The sequence below is a fragment of the Acanthaster planci genome, linkage group LG02 (assembly GCF_054643075.1).
Source record: "Acanthaster planci isolate LZ-2023a linkage group LG02, COTS_SCS, whole genome shotgun sequence".
Classification (NCBI taxonomy): domain Eukaryota; kingdom Metazoa; phylum Echinodermata; class Asteroidea; order Valvatida; family Acanthasteridae; genus Acanthaster; species Acanthaster planci.
Window position 1 is genome coordinate 16,345,639 of NC_141778.1, and position 16,112 is coordinate 16,361,750.

The 16,112-nt window shown below is 42.1% G+C and overlaps 2 protein-coding genes across 4 annotated transcripts in view; one reads left to right on the forward strand and one right to left on the reverse strand.

Annotated features, from left to right (window-relative positions):
* The window catches only part of LOC110973165 (gastrin-releasing peptide receptor-like), a 74,864-nt gene that overhangs the window by 22,027 nt on the left and 36,725 nt on the right, over positions 1–16,112 (reverse strand). Inside the window, exon 2 of one of the 3 annotated variants that reach the window (XM_087133459.1) lies at positions 2,579–2,700. The exons of 1 other annotated variant lie outside the window; for it this stretch is intronic. The gene's annotated coding sequence lies outside the window, so the exon portion shown is untranslated. Of the gene's footprint in view, positions 1–1,985; positions 2,009–2,578; positions 2,701–16,112 lie in introns of those variants that run through there. One more of the 3 variants, XM_087133462.1, reaches the window with a different exon arrangement.
* The window catches only part of LOC110973166 (aminoacyl tRNA synthase complex-interacting multifunctional protein 1-like), a 64,641-nt gene that overhangs the window by 4,828 nt on the left and 43,701 nt on the right, over positions 1–16,112 (forward strand). The window lies entirely within an intron of this gene.

The following is a 16,112-nucleotide window of genomic DNA, read 5'->3' on the forward strand; positions in this document are numbered from 1 at the left end:
ACACTGGAAACAAGTTATTCAGCTTGATTCTGTACATTAGTGAAGGATGATTAGTACAACAGTGAGAGATGTATTTTATACGCATAAATTAAAGACACTGATGAGCTGTGACGTTGACTTATTTGTAAGACGTTGAGTTTAGATGGTCAAGTTTCCTGCTCATGTGAGTGTCTTACGATCCAAGATCTTTCCGCTTTTCCCATTTTTTGGCATGACAGGAAGGTTGTGTTTTCAGTGGTGACTTTTTGTGGTGTTACTATCGCACATGTATTACTTTAGATGTTAATTCGGATATAAATTTGCATACATTTTCGAAAACATCCGATACAGACATATCTGCACATTTGTTGAATAAAAGAAATCTGATTTCGCATCTAGGCTCTAGTGTTATGCATTCCTTCTTACCAATGCATCGTACTGGTATTCCTAAGTGCTCATTATACTTTTATTCACGCACACTCCTGACCTTGGAAATCTCAAAGCTCTATTTCAACAAATAGTTCCTATAGGCCTATAAATGCAGATGTTCTTTTCTTTGGTTTTCAGATCTCCTTATTTTATCACTGGGATCAAATTCTGCCCCAAGCTCTCCACAAAGCCAGCTCATCTTGTGCAATGTACACACTCAGGTTCTAAGACAACCGAGATGACTGGATGAGTCTACATATACAACTGAAAATCGTAAAAGAGATTTATTCTATTGTTCTTTTCTGGTTTCCATCAGCACCCTGTGCGGTGTTCATTACATGTAAATCTCAATTACAAAATGTCCACGTGAATTTGTCGATATTCTGCCCACATACTGCTGTTCTACCTGGGCCCCGTGTAAGTCCCATGTAATGCTCACATGCGTTTGCCCATATTCTGCCCATGAAGTGCCTACCCACCTGGGCCCCTGGTTAATCCCATGTAAGGCCCATACTATTGACCTACCTGGGCCCTGCGTTTCTAATGCCCATATGGATTTGCCCCATATACTGCTATTCCACCTGGGCTCCACGTAATGCCAATATGGATTTGCCCATATGCTGCTGTTCCACCTGGGCCCCACGTAATGCTCATATGAATTTGCCCATATTGTACCCACATGCCACTGACCCACATGGGTCCCATATAAATCCCATGAAATATGCCCATAATATGGGCATTGCGAGTTTGCCCATAATCTGCCCATTATGGCCCATATGAATATCATAGGGGGCCCAAAAGGGCCAACATAATGGGTCCCACATGGTCCCACGTGGGGACCCCGTGGATTCTGCATTTAAAAATAATATGGGTCCCATATGGTCCAGTCCTTATTGGTCCCATACGGAACCACAAGTAGGCTGCACCCAAGCTTCATATGGGGCTCACGTGGGCCAGCCCAGATAACCCATATGGGTAGCATAGGGGCCCCTTATAGGTTATCTGGGCTGGCCCACGTTGGCTCCATATGAATCTTGGGTGCAGAATCCTTGGGACCCATGTATGTTGGCCCATTTTGGACCTATTTGGCTCCCATATAGGCTTGCTACCGCCATCTGAAGCTTGTTTAACTGATAATCGACGGATAACGTATGACCATACACCACAAACAGACCGACCGTATTGCTAACATATATATTGTATCACATATTAATGTGACAGTGAACTTACTGGAATGTATCATCTATATCAACCGTCAACATATCAAAAATCGACCGATAACACATCAGTATGGGAAAAGGCTGTAAATGTTACAGATTAATCAAAGTCTGATATACCTTATGTTAGACCATGTTCCAATAAGCAACACCCTTATAGTTACTGACCAGAAAAGGAAAAACTTGATTAGTATACAAATAATGTTTATGAGTGCAATGGTAAGACTAACCTCATGAGGTCACATAGGCCAATGTTTAAGTCGACAAAGGGAAGCTGAGTGGAATGGAACATTTTACCGAAAGAAATTATTCTTAACACATGCGCGAATGTGAAAGATTAATTATTTTCTTATAAAATACCTGCATTAATCCAGTCCATTAGGGAAACAAATAGGTCCCATTCGCGTATTAAACTCGTAATAGATTCGTGTCCGAAGCAATGTCCGCTGATAGTACCTCGCAATTTTAGACTTCATTCCATCCCTACATTATTTTCCTCTTAAAGAAATTTCAATGGCGTGATCAACAATACCCCAATCAGGATTTATGCAGGTATTGTCTAAAAATTAATAGAGTAGGCCTATAAGGGTTAATATTCTCGCGTCTGAAGAGATGCCCACCGGTAGTACCGTACAATTTAGGACTTGTTTCCATCCCCACATTATTTTGCTCTTTAACGAATAATTCAATGACATATGATCAACAATACACCATTCAGATGCTGAGGATTTATGCAGGTATATGCATTGTATAAAAATTAATAGATGCATCTAGGGGTTGATAAGATATGGTTTATAGTTACAACACTATTCCAACCAATATTGTATGTTTGTTATTTTCCTGACAGATGTGGACAATTATAGAAATGAAGGTAGGCCATGGATTTTAAATTGGTTTCACGCATATCTAACGGCAACATAGTGATCGGGTAACAAAATGGAAAAGGCTCTTACATATCGGTCTCGCCGTGTTGCATTTTCGGTCGAGTTATAGATACAGTTGCAACTACACGAAAAGTGCTGCCTGGCACCTCCTTTCGAGACCGAATAGGGACGCAGAGGGCGTGTTCTGTGTCCTATAGGGGAGGAAACGATCGTGTAATTTCAGCTTTCACAAGAGATGCGTGGTTAAAATATTTAAAGGGCAGCAGTAATCAATTTGTTTTAACACAAACCTTCGAAATGTATCTTTGTGTCTCAGATAACCTTATTTTAAACTTATGTTTTTTCACCACATCAAAGGGTGTTTTACTGCCTTTTGTGGTTTATGCTAATGTTTTCATACTCATGAGCAAAACTATGATGTCCTAGAAAGAAAGCCTCGGTGGAACATTGGTTTGTACACAAAATAGTCCAGCACTTTTGTAGATTTTACTTGACTAAATTTTCTCTTCTTTGCTGTTCTCTTCGTTGTCGGTCATGTGCCATAGCAAATAAGCAATCATCAGTCCCTTTCTTAGAAATGTTTTCAGTTGGTATATTAATGGGTTCACAATTTGTACAGAAAACCCTATGCACTGAACTATGTCTTTCCTGATGACATTACCGAAACAGCACCTCAGTTGTCCTTGAAAGCATGGATACATTTCAGTGTCTAAAAAGTGCACTTTTCGATGCCTTTAACCAAATAGGAACTGAAATGATTTTTCACACATTGAATGGTACAAATTTGTTGAAAAATTGTTCCTAAAAAGATTCATTGCAACTACTCTTTAACCAATGTTTGCAACAAATAAAAATGTCAGTCCGAGTGTCGTTTGACTTATGATTGCTGTGTGTATCCCATTCTGAGTTTGATTGACGAGAGGGGTAAAATCCTTATTACCGTTTTTTGTTAATCGAAGTTCACGTGAACAAGCAGAAAGGATCTTTCTTTGTTTTGTCATCTGCCTACTGAGATAGAGCTGTAATGCTCGCGATTTGGGGAATGTGGTATCACGAAAACAGATTTTAAGACAGGATCATGTGACTTATTCTAGCTCTCCAATGAGACACCGCTTAAAAACACTAGCCCACGATAATTTTCATTTCCATTTTTTTGTGATTACTCGGATCCTGATACTAATTCAGCTCCAAAGCAAGAGGGACGTGCATGTATTGTTCGCATGCATTGTAACGACCATGCGCCAGGTCGAGTTCTCGCTTTCGACCGGTGGGAACCGGAACAGGATCAGACACCGCCTGCTCGTCAGGGATTTGCATGAACACACGGAAAAACATGCGCCAGATTTTGATTTTTTAGCAGCTGGAAAAATATGCGAGTTGATCGACAAAGCCGGAGATGATGAAAGTGCTTTGTAAATAATTTTCAAGGGAACAGAAAAGAATATCCCCTTTTAACTTAGAAGGAATCCAGCCTGGCAATACAAAGACACACAATGTTGCACGTCACTATTTGCAAACGATAATCGATTGTACGTTCCCTGCGTTCGAGCGACTAACCCAAGAACAACCATCGAGCTGATCATGAAGATAGGCCTGTAAAGAAAAATGGCACGCAACATGTAGTGTTGGAAGATATCTCAGGGTGCGATTGTTTGCCCGCAGCATCGCATAGTTATCAGCTACAATCAATGTACTAAGTGCAATATCACTAGATTGATGAACATTTATTCAAAACGTTCGAAATCTTGCGCGCCATTAGTGCAGTGTTAAAAGCCACCTTGTGGCACATTAAGGCCAGCAAATGAAAACAAGCAAATTTGTTTGTTTCAGGACATCATATTTCTTCAAAGTTTGTGCGCAAAAGAAAATCAACATTTTGTAAAAGCACGCTTGACTGAACCCACAAATGGTCTTATTTGTCCACACTTTAAGAGCCCGTGGCCGACAACTGGGGCGGGTACCCATTTCCTCCCACTGGGTGACTTTAAACATAAGCTAATGTACGAATGACCAGAATGATGCCAATAAATTTCTTTCTTGAAAGGTCATGCAGTATCAACTAAAAGTTTATTACACTTATTGGTCCATATGCGATAAATCATCGGTATGTGATCACGGGCGTAGCTAGACCATTTTGAACGAGGGGGTGCCACGTGAAATTTGCCAACGGACCATCACGCAAAACGAGTGTACTGACTGTATCTCCTTTTCCATTCTCCGTTCTTCACTTTTTATTTTGCCGACAGACCATGATTTTGCCGACAAAACTGAGCCATGGGGGGAGGGGTGACACCCTTGACCCCCCCTCTAGCGACGCCCGTGTATGTGATGTTTTATCCGTTTTATCAGGCGTAACCGAGCGCACACCAGCCAAAATGATTAATCATTAATGAATTTCAAAAACGTAGAGAAAATAATATCCAATTTTAGGCACAGGTATAAGCCCCAACACAATCTTTGGTGTGACTGCCGTGACTTTACTGATAGTTATAAAGGGCCGCGTCCACCATTACCTCTCTCGAAGAACAATGCAAGCATGCTATATCTGCATTCTGAGCAAATTACGACGTCCGAAAAAAATGCAGCATAGACCCAAATTGCTGCAGTATTACCAAAGCAAAAAGCATGATTTTTTGTAACCAATATACTTGCATTGCCTTGTCCAACATTGTCTCTCTTAGTTGTCTTTTCATTTCTGTTGCCAACCAGCGGATCTTCCTGCAGATGCAAAATACTACTGACAGCCACAGAAACCAAGAATGTACAAACGGTAAATTTCTACGGACAAGATTTTCTTTTAGACTAATCCTCTACCGAAGTGACTGCCTCGTAAGCATCAGTGACGTATCAAGGTTTTCGGTCGGCGGCGCACAGTGTGAAGTTTTCTAAAAAAAAAAATAATATCCATTCTTCTTCGCCTCCGTGAAACAATCCCCATCCCTTTTCCCCCAAATGCAACAAAACTGCTAAAAGTGTTGGTTCTTCCGATTCTCTCAAAACGAACAAAGTCTCGAGCGGAGGGGGGACGGGCACAACTTACCCACCTTCCATCTACCTAGATGCGCCACGGGTATCAACTGTACACGTCACATCAACAGTCACGTCAAATTGTTGTCTATCTTTGCTCGCCTCCTGTGCTATAGAGATTTTGTGTGACGTGACACCTGCAGCGTGTACAGTTTTTAATCTGCGACAATTGCCTGAGCTTCGGCAGATTACTTTGAGAGGTCTGAGATTAGCTTGGCACTCACGAGAAATTGTGAGCGCCCATACAGTCCTCGCAGCCAGTCCCAATCTCAAACTATCCTGCCGAACTCCCCTCACCTCAACTTTCATTTCTCGTGCATTTCGGATTGTTCTCGTGCGCGCTGAGTTGTGGGAAACTGAAATGGCGAGCCAGTCTCTATTTGTGGATTCTACAGATTCTGTTCACTGACGTACCTCAGAACGTGCAGTACAGCGACTGGTGAACATTTCATCAGGCAGGACCCGCATTAGAACGGGGAGTAGACAAAAATGGAAGTTGAAATGTCTCTATTATTGTCCTGCGTATGGGGTACATAAACTGTTCAAAACATATCGAAAAGTACGCCTAAACACCAGGAATGAAAGCCCCTTCAGGAATATCGCTAATAAGATATTATGCATATTTCATCTGTAGGGAGTTGGGATCTTCGAAATCTATTTTTGAAGAAACTACAGAAAAAAATTGTCGCCAAAGGGGGCTTTATGAAAACTGTAGGTTGCGATCCCTAGTGGTTGTATACTTTAGATAACGGCAGTAAAATACTGCAAGGCAATGAACTGAGTTATAATCTGTTGATTGAGTTGCTTTTAATCTTTAGTGACAATAACATGGATTCATAAAGTCGTAGAACAGCAGCAGCAACAAGCAAACTGTGATACTTTACAGCTTGAATGAATTGAGCCATTAATTATCTTGTGGAAACTGCTTTTGCCCCAAAACTGGATTTTTTTACACCATTTTTTTTCTGAGAGGGATATCTCCATTTACATTTTTGTATTTTGATAACCGAACGATTGTTAATATTCGCCGTGGTTAACAATTCTGTTGCTTTTCGAATGCCAAACCATAGCTTCTTAATCCCTGGTCGGAAAAATCCTCGATGAAGAACAAGCTAGAATTTTAAATTTCACTGGCTGAAGGTACGGTACCTACTGGCTCACAGGAGTAGGAAATATTCATCATTACACCTCTGGCGGGATATCAAGTTCGATTGGTTTGCTCTTCACTTCGTGGGCCCGAGGCAATTAATCGAGAATGCGTCCAAGTAGACAGTAACATATAGCAGCTCTAACCATGACAGCAAGACAGACAGGGATTTGCTGATATAGGATCGCAGCGCACGAAACAACTTGACATATTATATCACCTAGATGGTGCTACACGCTTGTATATTATCTAACACCGACATACCAAACATGTTTATTTTTAAGTGTCCGAAGGCTCGTCAGTCTTATCATTTTTTTTTGGGGGGGGGGAAGAAGTCAGAGCGAGAAGCAACCGAAACAAAAAATACATAGATGTATGTAGAAAGTGATGGCACTAGCACTCCAACTCGTGTGCGCCGCATGTTGAAGAAGCTCATCTCAGTGTTGAGGTAGGTTTCGCCCTGGAGGATAGTTGCATGTAATTGCATACTTTCCGTTCATTTCTTACGCGTCCATTAGGTATCACAGAGTGGCGCACAGTAATCGCACATTGAATGGACACAGACTGCCGATCTAATATTTTTTTAATTGCTTAATTCCAGTATACAAATATTGACTGCTTCGAGTGGTGTAGCAAACCTAGCCTCCCGCGGTGATCCATTGAGAAATTCTATTTTCCTAGGGGAATCCGAGGGGAAATGGAATTATCACCAAGAGGGTTTTATATCACCTCATCCATAGATTCTGTATCTTGTTTAGCCAAAAGCCAGTCACATGACATTCGCTAAAGTAGGCCCTATGTTTGCTTTGTTGCTTTTAACGGTCAAAAGAACTCTATCCGTAGCAACCGAAGAACCATATGCATGACAACCGCCACAAACCTACGCATGGATTTAAAAGGGCTGCATCACATCTGGTCTTTCCCAAGTGGTTTCAAGTGGATTCTTTGTACGACTCTGTCTGCAAGTCAGTCTTTTAAATGCTCGTTTTAGCCCCCGCCCATGCCAAACCCTTTGTAAACTGATGTCCAACAACTAAATGGCTGATTGCGGGTATCATACTATGCAGTTTGTAAGTGACTTCGTCATACACGCGAATTCACTGCTGAATGCAGGCTCCCATTGGATGAGCACTATAGTTGCACGTTAATTTCCGGTTCCACGGTTCGGTGATTATATGCAAATTTACGTGCAATGGGCGTGGTTTAAGCTGAAGTGACGTCACACTTACGAACCAGATGGACAATTCCGGCGAAAAGAATAAGAAGTCCTTGCTGCAGGACCATCCTATTCGCACGCAGGTAGTACGCGCGGGTAACATTTCTCTCCGACCAATAGGGTGTCGTGATTGGCAAAAATGCACGCGCGCGCTCAAGTTCAGAAGTGCGTGAGTGCAATGGCCCCGCAGGAATTGCGTTCCTTACGGATTTGTCTGTACGCAGAGCGTACACTACCTTCCGATTTCAGCGAGCGAAATATGTGTGTACTGCAGACCCCGCACAGTTTGAAGGGCTCAATGCCATTTGGATAACTGAAAGCAATCTTTGTTGGCATACTCCATACAATCGGTCTCTCTCATAAATATTCATAAACAAATTGGAGAGCGTCATTTGCCGATTCTGCCGCGCGTCCGAGAAGTAGAAATGATACGGGCCCCACCTCGCTGCTGTGCAGGGTTTTTTTTTTCTGGTAGCTTCAAACATTCCCTCAGGAACTCGCCTCGTAGACATGTAGTGTGTGGTAAGCAATCTTTAAGGAACCAGTCTGTTGTTATAAGCCTTGTATGTGTTTCATTAAAGACGCATTAAAGAGTGTTGGCACCAGAACCATATTCTAACCCTGTTGCCATGTGCATGATACACGGAATTCTGCATGCAGATTAGAAACAACAATGGCGTCTACGACTACACATACGTCAAAATATACCCACCATTTTATAAGTTGAATAGTTACATGAGAAGTTGTACACAAGTGAAGTATGGTTAATTTCCAACGCAGACGGAGGTAGTCAAGTATGCTATACCGAGGAACAGTAATTCCCACTACTTCCCCTCAACTTGAAACCATGCTGTATTTGTATATTGGGGCCTATATACAGAACCCACAAAAACACATTCAGACTCACACTTGTTAGAGGGGATCCTGCTTGCCCCTTCTGAATCAGATGCTCGAAAGTCATCGCTATCAATGGTTAGAGACATTTGTGTTAAGAGTTTATCGGCGTTACTGCTTCAGGGTAATACTGTCGGCCACGCGCAGCGGGTCACCAGGCCAACTGTCTGTCCTCAGCTGCGCGTTGCTTTATTGTGCCTAGTCTGATGATCTTGTTGTCTTTTCTGATCTGATTTGGCACTGCGCCTCAAATCGTTCCAGGTGGACATCGGGTGGCAACGCTTAAAATTCTCTTTCTCTTCTAGTTTGTTATCAGAGTCCCAAGTGAAGCCACATATTTTGCTTGTTAGTTGCTGGGAGGTAATGCATTCCAAACCAGGATAGTTCTTGTTGGATATGAGGAAATGAACAATTACACAGAAGTATAATAGTGGTTCCTTAAACGGGCTCGGTTCTCTTCGAAATTGAGTTTGTGTGTTTGACGAATTAGGCCTATAGGTGGTTTGGATGATGTCTTGTTTTCAGTAAGACTTCAGCGATATCATATTTGATGTGATAAATATGTAAATCTGGAAGTGTATGTAATCATGCTCTGATTTGACATCACGAAGCGTGGTTGTCACACAGGTTACAGGCACACTCTAGCGAGGGCATATGCAATGAAAATAATGGCCTAGAGAGTATGTTTCCTGAATTGAAGAGGCACTACATAGACGGGTGCTGTGGTACTCACATGAAGGCTAATTAATTTTAACGTAATCAGCTTGCCCTGCAAGCCCGCGGAAACGGGGGGTGCTGTGGGTGCTGATGAAGCACCCCTAACTTTTCTGAACTGAGCGCTGGTGTACAAAATAGCACTCCCAACTTTGACCACGTTAAGCTACAAACACAATCAAACTCACCAATGTTAGAGATGCACAGAAAAACCCTACATATTTGTGATTTTTACAAACCCAGCACCCCTAAGAAAAATGTCCTCCCGCGGGCATGTTTCCCTGGTCTTCTTGTGCGATAGGTTCGTTTGTCAACGCATCGACAACGTAGCCACATCTGTTTAGCTTACCTGAGCTTTGTGGGAAACATTAAAATACTGGGACGATTCCTCCAAAGATTCAGCCCAGATGTACCTACAATGATATCTAGGTACTGGGTTTGAAGGGGCAACATGATAGCCAGCAATTTTTATTTTCTGAGAACGAGGTTTGAATTTCTCTTTACCGACGAATTCTGGGCGAAAGGATGGCCCCTCACACTTTGACCGAGGTTTAGGATGGACCGTCTGATCACATCCAATCTCTGGTGGTTTTGATGTTTTGATGTTACCTTTAAGCCACGTTAGTGAGCACGCTCACATCAAGCACGATGTTGTACATCTGATTCTGTTATCTGTACCATAAACAGCGTCCCTATATTTGTATGATGTGCTAATCAGCCACAGGCAATTACATGACATCAGTTTTCAGCTAACCAACAACAAACAACCAAACCCAGTCTCGGTTGTTGATGACCAGCAAATCACACCTCCAGATGACAATTACTAGATCAGATTGCTTTACGCGCCATTATCGCGTTGCAGTTGCCTCACCAAGGGTATGCGAAATGGCAGAATGCAACAGTATGGATAAGTGATCATTTGAAGAGTTTGGCCCAAATAGACTCGCTTCGATAATAGCAAAACGGGTTTTACAAATGCAAAAGCATGAGCGGTAAATAGATCACAAATGCAAAAGCAAGATGGGGAAAATAATCTTTGCAAAAATTATCCCAAATAGACTATTATATCACTAGCGTCTGAGGGTCCGTGCATCGTCCTTGTCAAGGTGCCTTTGAGTCACATTTATTATTTATTGTTTCCAAGTTTTTTCTCGCCACAAACAACACTTTCGTTATATTTCCAAAAAAATTGCATATTTGCGAACAATTTACGAATTTTCATAATTATTTGGAAGCAAACGTCTGATTTCATTCCGAAGAGAAACGTTGTGCTACGGAATTTGCAGCACTAAATTTTATTATAATTTGGGAATTTTGTTTTCTCATGTTTTCATTTCTTATAGTTATTCGACGTTGCTTCGGTATATGACAATAACCAAGCTAGTGGGAAAGGTCTTCTCACAAAAAGTTTCAGTGAGCAATATTTTGGGGTTCCCATGTGAGCAGAAAAACCCTAAAATGGGTATTTTGTATACAGAAAACGGCATCACAGTAAACGAATAAAAGAGGTGTCATGAAAAGCGTGGAAAATTTGAAATGGTTTTAAAAACTTTAAAACTTTAAAAAAAAGTTTAAAGTGTAGCTGCATTTTAATTTTTCTCAGGGACATTTTGTGCAACTATTATACAGTGTACAGGACTACTCCTATTTAATGTTTGAAACCGATTTTCACCCCTTTTTGGTGAAATGCATCGAAAAATACACTTTCAAAAATATGTCTAAAATTATCCATGCTTTCCTGGACAACTGAGGGCGTTGTTGTGATGTCATCCAGGGAAGATATACTTCATTGCACAGGTTTTTCTTATCAAATTGTGAAACCAGAATTTACTCACTGAAAACGTTTCAAAGAAAAGGTTGATTCTCGCTTTACTATTTACCTAAAAACCATTGAATCGCCAAACAGGAAAAAGTATTAGTCTCGCAAAGTATTCAAAAAGCATGTTCTTTTGCATACAAACCAATGTTACCTCAAGGCTTGCTTCCTGGAATAACATCACAGTTTTGCTCTTGACTATGTGGAAGTCTCATTAGCATAAAACCAAAAAAGTAGTAAAATATCATTGGAAATAGTAAAACTCAATTTGAACATGAGGTTTATAACTGAGGTGACTGAGGTTAATGGTGCATTTGGAAGGTTTTTATTACAAAGAAAACCATTACATCGCAGCTAACCTTTCATTTACAGGGAAATTAATTTGCTGGCTACGAACCTGTCATCACTGCAATAAACTCCGATTTCTTCACTGATGACGGAAATGGAGAGCAAAGCTGTTTATGGATTTTCCACTTTTTGTGTCTATGATTACAACGATTGAGAACCAGGCATTCGTGCACGTGTCGTTGACACACGACCAACTGCAAGAACCTAGCTTATCAACACTATCGGTCGTTCCCCAGACTAAAAGCCAGACAACACAGTTGAAACCATTTTTCTCTCACTTTGTTTGCTTTCAGTATCTACCATTTCTGCTTGCTGTCTTGCGAATTAGTCATGGACGGCGTTTTAGACATTGGCCAAAGTCCATTTTTCCAGGATCAGTGACAAAAACGCCTTTGGTGGAAATGCCTGTTGATTTTATAGTGGAACATTGTAAAAATATTCCGTAACTTTATGATAACAAGTTGTTAGATAGCTGTATTTCTTCCGTAAACCTTCAGTGTAGCTTCAATAAATATATTTTAATACAAACTTTCAAAATGCACCTTTGTGTCTTAACCTTATCTTTGATTGCTCCACTATTTCAAAGAGTATTTGAAATTTGCATTTTTGGTCAAACGTGCATTAGTACTTTCATATTCATGAGCAATTCCAGAAAGAAACCTTTAATGTGAAAAATTTGTACGCAAATCAGTCCTGCATTCTAAAGATTTTGCTGGACTAACTTTTCTCCCCTTTGATGATTAATTTTTGTTATGTATATGGCAATAGACAAGCATCCATCTCTTTCTCAGAAATGTTTTCAGTAACTAAATTGTGGGTTGAACTTCACACTTTTGATTGTAAAATCTACGAAAGGAACTATGGGCGTTTTTGAAACGAGTGGATTCGGCTTAGACTTTGGTTTCACTGGCTTGAACATGTATTTGAAAGCAGTGAAACCAAAGTCTAGCCGAACCCACTACGAAAAAAATTACGTTCAAATACTTTCCTGCAAGTTATTCATATTGTATGTAGCGCATTACCTATGCAACGAATTTAAGCGGTAAGATCCAAAGGGCAAACTATTGCAAATGAGAGGTTTAAATAATTTATAGATTAGTTAGCAGAGGGAACTTCTCAGTACGTTGGGGGTGCAGATCAGATCTAACGACGTTTGTTGATGAAGACACCCAGCTGGGTCACTTGTAAATTTAAAATCAAGTGTTCATTAACTACAGAGTACTCTTACTGGCCAATGCCTACAGAATGAAATTTAAAGTTATGTTCATTGGTAAGGCTGTGCCAACGGGTATGCGTTGTGTTTAGGTTTTCACGCGTGGCCTGACCATGGCTGAAAGGTGCATTCTTTATCGTCGAATACATCTGAAGAAATACACGATACAGATGACATTCAGTTCACAGAACAGGTGTTATTTAAACAAATGGTAGGCTGTTGTATATATCAAAACTCTGCAAATGTAAATCACCCAATCACCCGTATTTGTAACTAAAACAAATAAAAAGCTCTAGTTGCAATACTGAGTGATTTCTGCAGACAATGTACGCTGTAAAAACGCTGGGAAGTTTTTTAACGCTGGGTTAAAAAAGTGGTGGTGCAAAGAACACTTTATACAACAGTTGGGTAAAGTGAGACATGTTTGCCCATTTCTGGAGAGAATCAACGCGGTTGGATAATGTATTTACCTAACAGTTAGGCGATTCACCTGGTACCAAACGTTGGGCAAAATGCCCAAACCTGTACCCTAAACCATCCTGCTGACTGGTTGCAAGTACAGTCGCTGGTCACGCAGCAACAGTCTTCAAAGAAGACAACCCCAGACAAGACAAGAAAGACAGGTTTCCCTGCCAAAAAAGGAATCAGCCTACCGCTGTTTTCATGGCTGATGACAGAAAACAGACAACGGGGAAATCATCTTCAAAACAGTCACCATCAAAGGAAAACGTAAAGCCTTCTGCCCACACTGCAACAACCATGACCACTACTTGAATGGTAACACTGAATTCGAGGCACTCAATAATCAGCAAATAATCGACTGGCTAAAGGGACAGTCCAGATGTTGGAAATGTGGGCGCACCCATAAACATGACCAGTGTACATTGAGAATATCATGTAACATCTGCTAGGAGATCCACTTGACTGTACTGCATGACGCCGTTCACCAGGGAGCAAGCAAAATCTATACCGTCGGAGTGACCACCCAGATGACTTATCCTGACCCGCCCATAATGTCATATTAACGGTCGTTCCAGTCACACTCCACGGTCCTGCTGGCAAAATTGATATAAATACTGTCGGGACGATGGCTCCATGAAAACAATGGTACTCAACCATGCAGTCCAGCAACTCACCTCATCGGGAAGAAAGACTGAATTCTCCAATCAACAGTTCAACAACTGCCTTTCCAATGTGAAGGGCAATCGGTCAATTGTCCACGAGGGAACATTCTGACACCACGTACACCAATAAAGGAGCTTTCACCGCTGACAGTTTACGCCCGTCAGAACATACCTATCCAGTTACAGCTCTTCAGAAGCATTGGCCCCACTTACGTGGATTTGCACCGCCTCTGATCAACGACGCAACTTCCTTGATTTGGTCCCAGTGGAGCGCCAGTGGCTGTAGGCCTATGCACCAAACTAGGTTGGACACTTCAGGAATCTGCCGGAATACTGAAGTTCAGTGAGCAGAAGTGCCTTAAGAGTACCATTTGCCTGGAGAATCACTATCTTATGCAGAAACTTGAGAGGTTGTGGAAAGCCGATGTAATCCCTTACACTAGTGAGAAGATTGTATCGCGTTCCAAGCAGGACCAGTATGCAGTGGAACTGCCTGAAGCCAAAACAGTTCGTATCGAAGAAGGAGGAATTCCGCGCTATGTCATACCCCTCTTGCACTGCAATGATGGATCCCAGTTCCATGCTGGCAAAGGAGCAGTTCTCCCGAACCTTTAATGCACGAAGAGACGACTTCAGAAACAGCCTGACCTCGCTAGGAGTCACAAAGAGGAGATCCAGAAGCTACAGTCCTCAGTAATGCAGAAGCCCAACAGATTGAGGAGTCGTGGTACTTTCCACATCGCATCGTTGGAACCAGTACTGAGCCACGTTTGGTGTTCAACTTTTCATTTGAACATGTTGGAAAGGTGCTGAACAACCATCTTCTACCCCGACCCAAATCTGGAGCCTCCCTCCTTTGAGTCCTCCTCTGATTAAGGCAGCAACCAATGGCAAAATCTGGGAATATCTAAGTAATGATTCACCAGGTACGTTTCCTACCAGCTGACAAACCTATCTTGAGATTCATCTGGCGGAACATGGACCGAGAAAATAAGCCTGATGTCTACAAGTGGAAGGTTCTTCTGTTTGGCACAACCTGAAGCCACTGCTGTGCCTCCTTTGCCCTGCAAAGGCATGTACTTGACCACCAGAAGGGCAACGAAGAGGTTGCACGTGCAGTCCAGCATTCCGTTTACATAGACAACTTCCTGGATAGTTTGTCTTCAGCTATACTATACTCTTCTATACTCTGATGCAGAAGAAGCAGTTGCCTTCTGGGAGCAGGTTAGCGCAGCTCAGCCCTGAGTATGATGAAATTACCAGACTGATTAGAGTGGGAGGGCGATTGTGACAGGCAGAGGATCTCCCGGACGAAGTTAAGCACCCAATAATTCTTAACCCGGAGCATTATATCACCAAGCTTCTCATCCGACGCTATGGGTCAGAATTGTTCTCACCGGAATGCGACAGAAATTCCGGATCCCTCGAGGCCAAGAGGCAGTTCGCCAGCACCAGCGCCAGTGCAACGATTGCGGCAAGTGGCGCCGTAAACCAGTAATTCCCAAGATGACAGACCTGCCCCTTTCCATTCTCCGTCTCTTCAAGACAGCCTTTTTCTCAATGGGGCGTTGGTTGCTTTGGGCCAGTGACGATTAAGATTGGTCGACGCACAGAATAGAGATGGAGAGTCATATTCAAGTGCATGACCACACGTGCTGTACACTTAGATTTGGTGGAGAGCTTAGGCACAGATGCATTCCTGATGGCCTTTCACCGTTTCACCTCCCTAAGGGGTAAACTTTATAAAATCCTGTCTGACTGTGGGACCAACTTCAAGGGTGCACAAGCAGAACCGCGTAGTGCCTTTGCTTCCATGGTTTCAGATCAAAGCCAACAGCTTTCCAACCAAAAGGTACGATTCCAGTTCAGCCTGCCTAATGCTCCCACTTCGGCGGCTCCTGGAAGAGAGAGGTGTGAAGTCGGTCAAGGCTGGAATAAGAGCCGCTTTGGGAGACCAGTCGGTACCAGTAGCAGTCACTACTTCAAACCGTCCCAGCTGAAGTCGAGAGGATTCTCTACTCAAAACCATTAGGCTACGTCTCTTCAGATGCCGCTGGCGTTGATTCGATGACACCAAACATGCTTCTGATGGGGCAGCGAGATC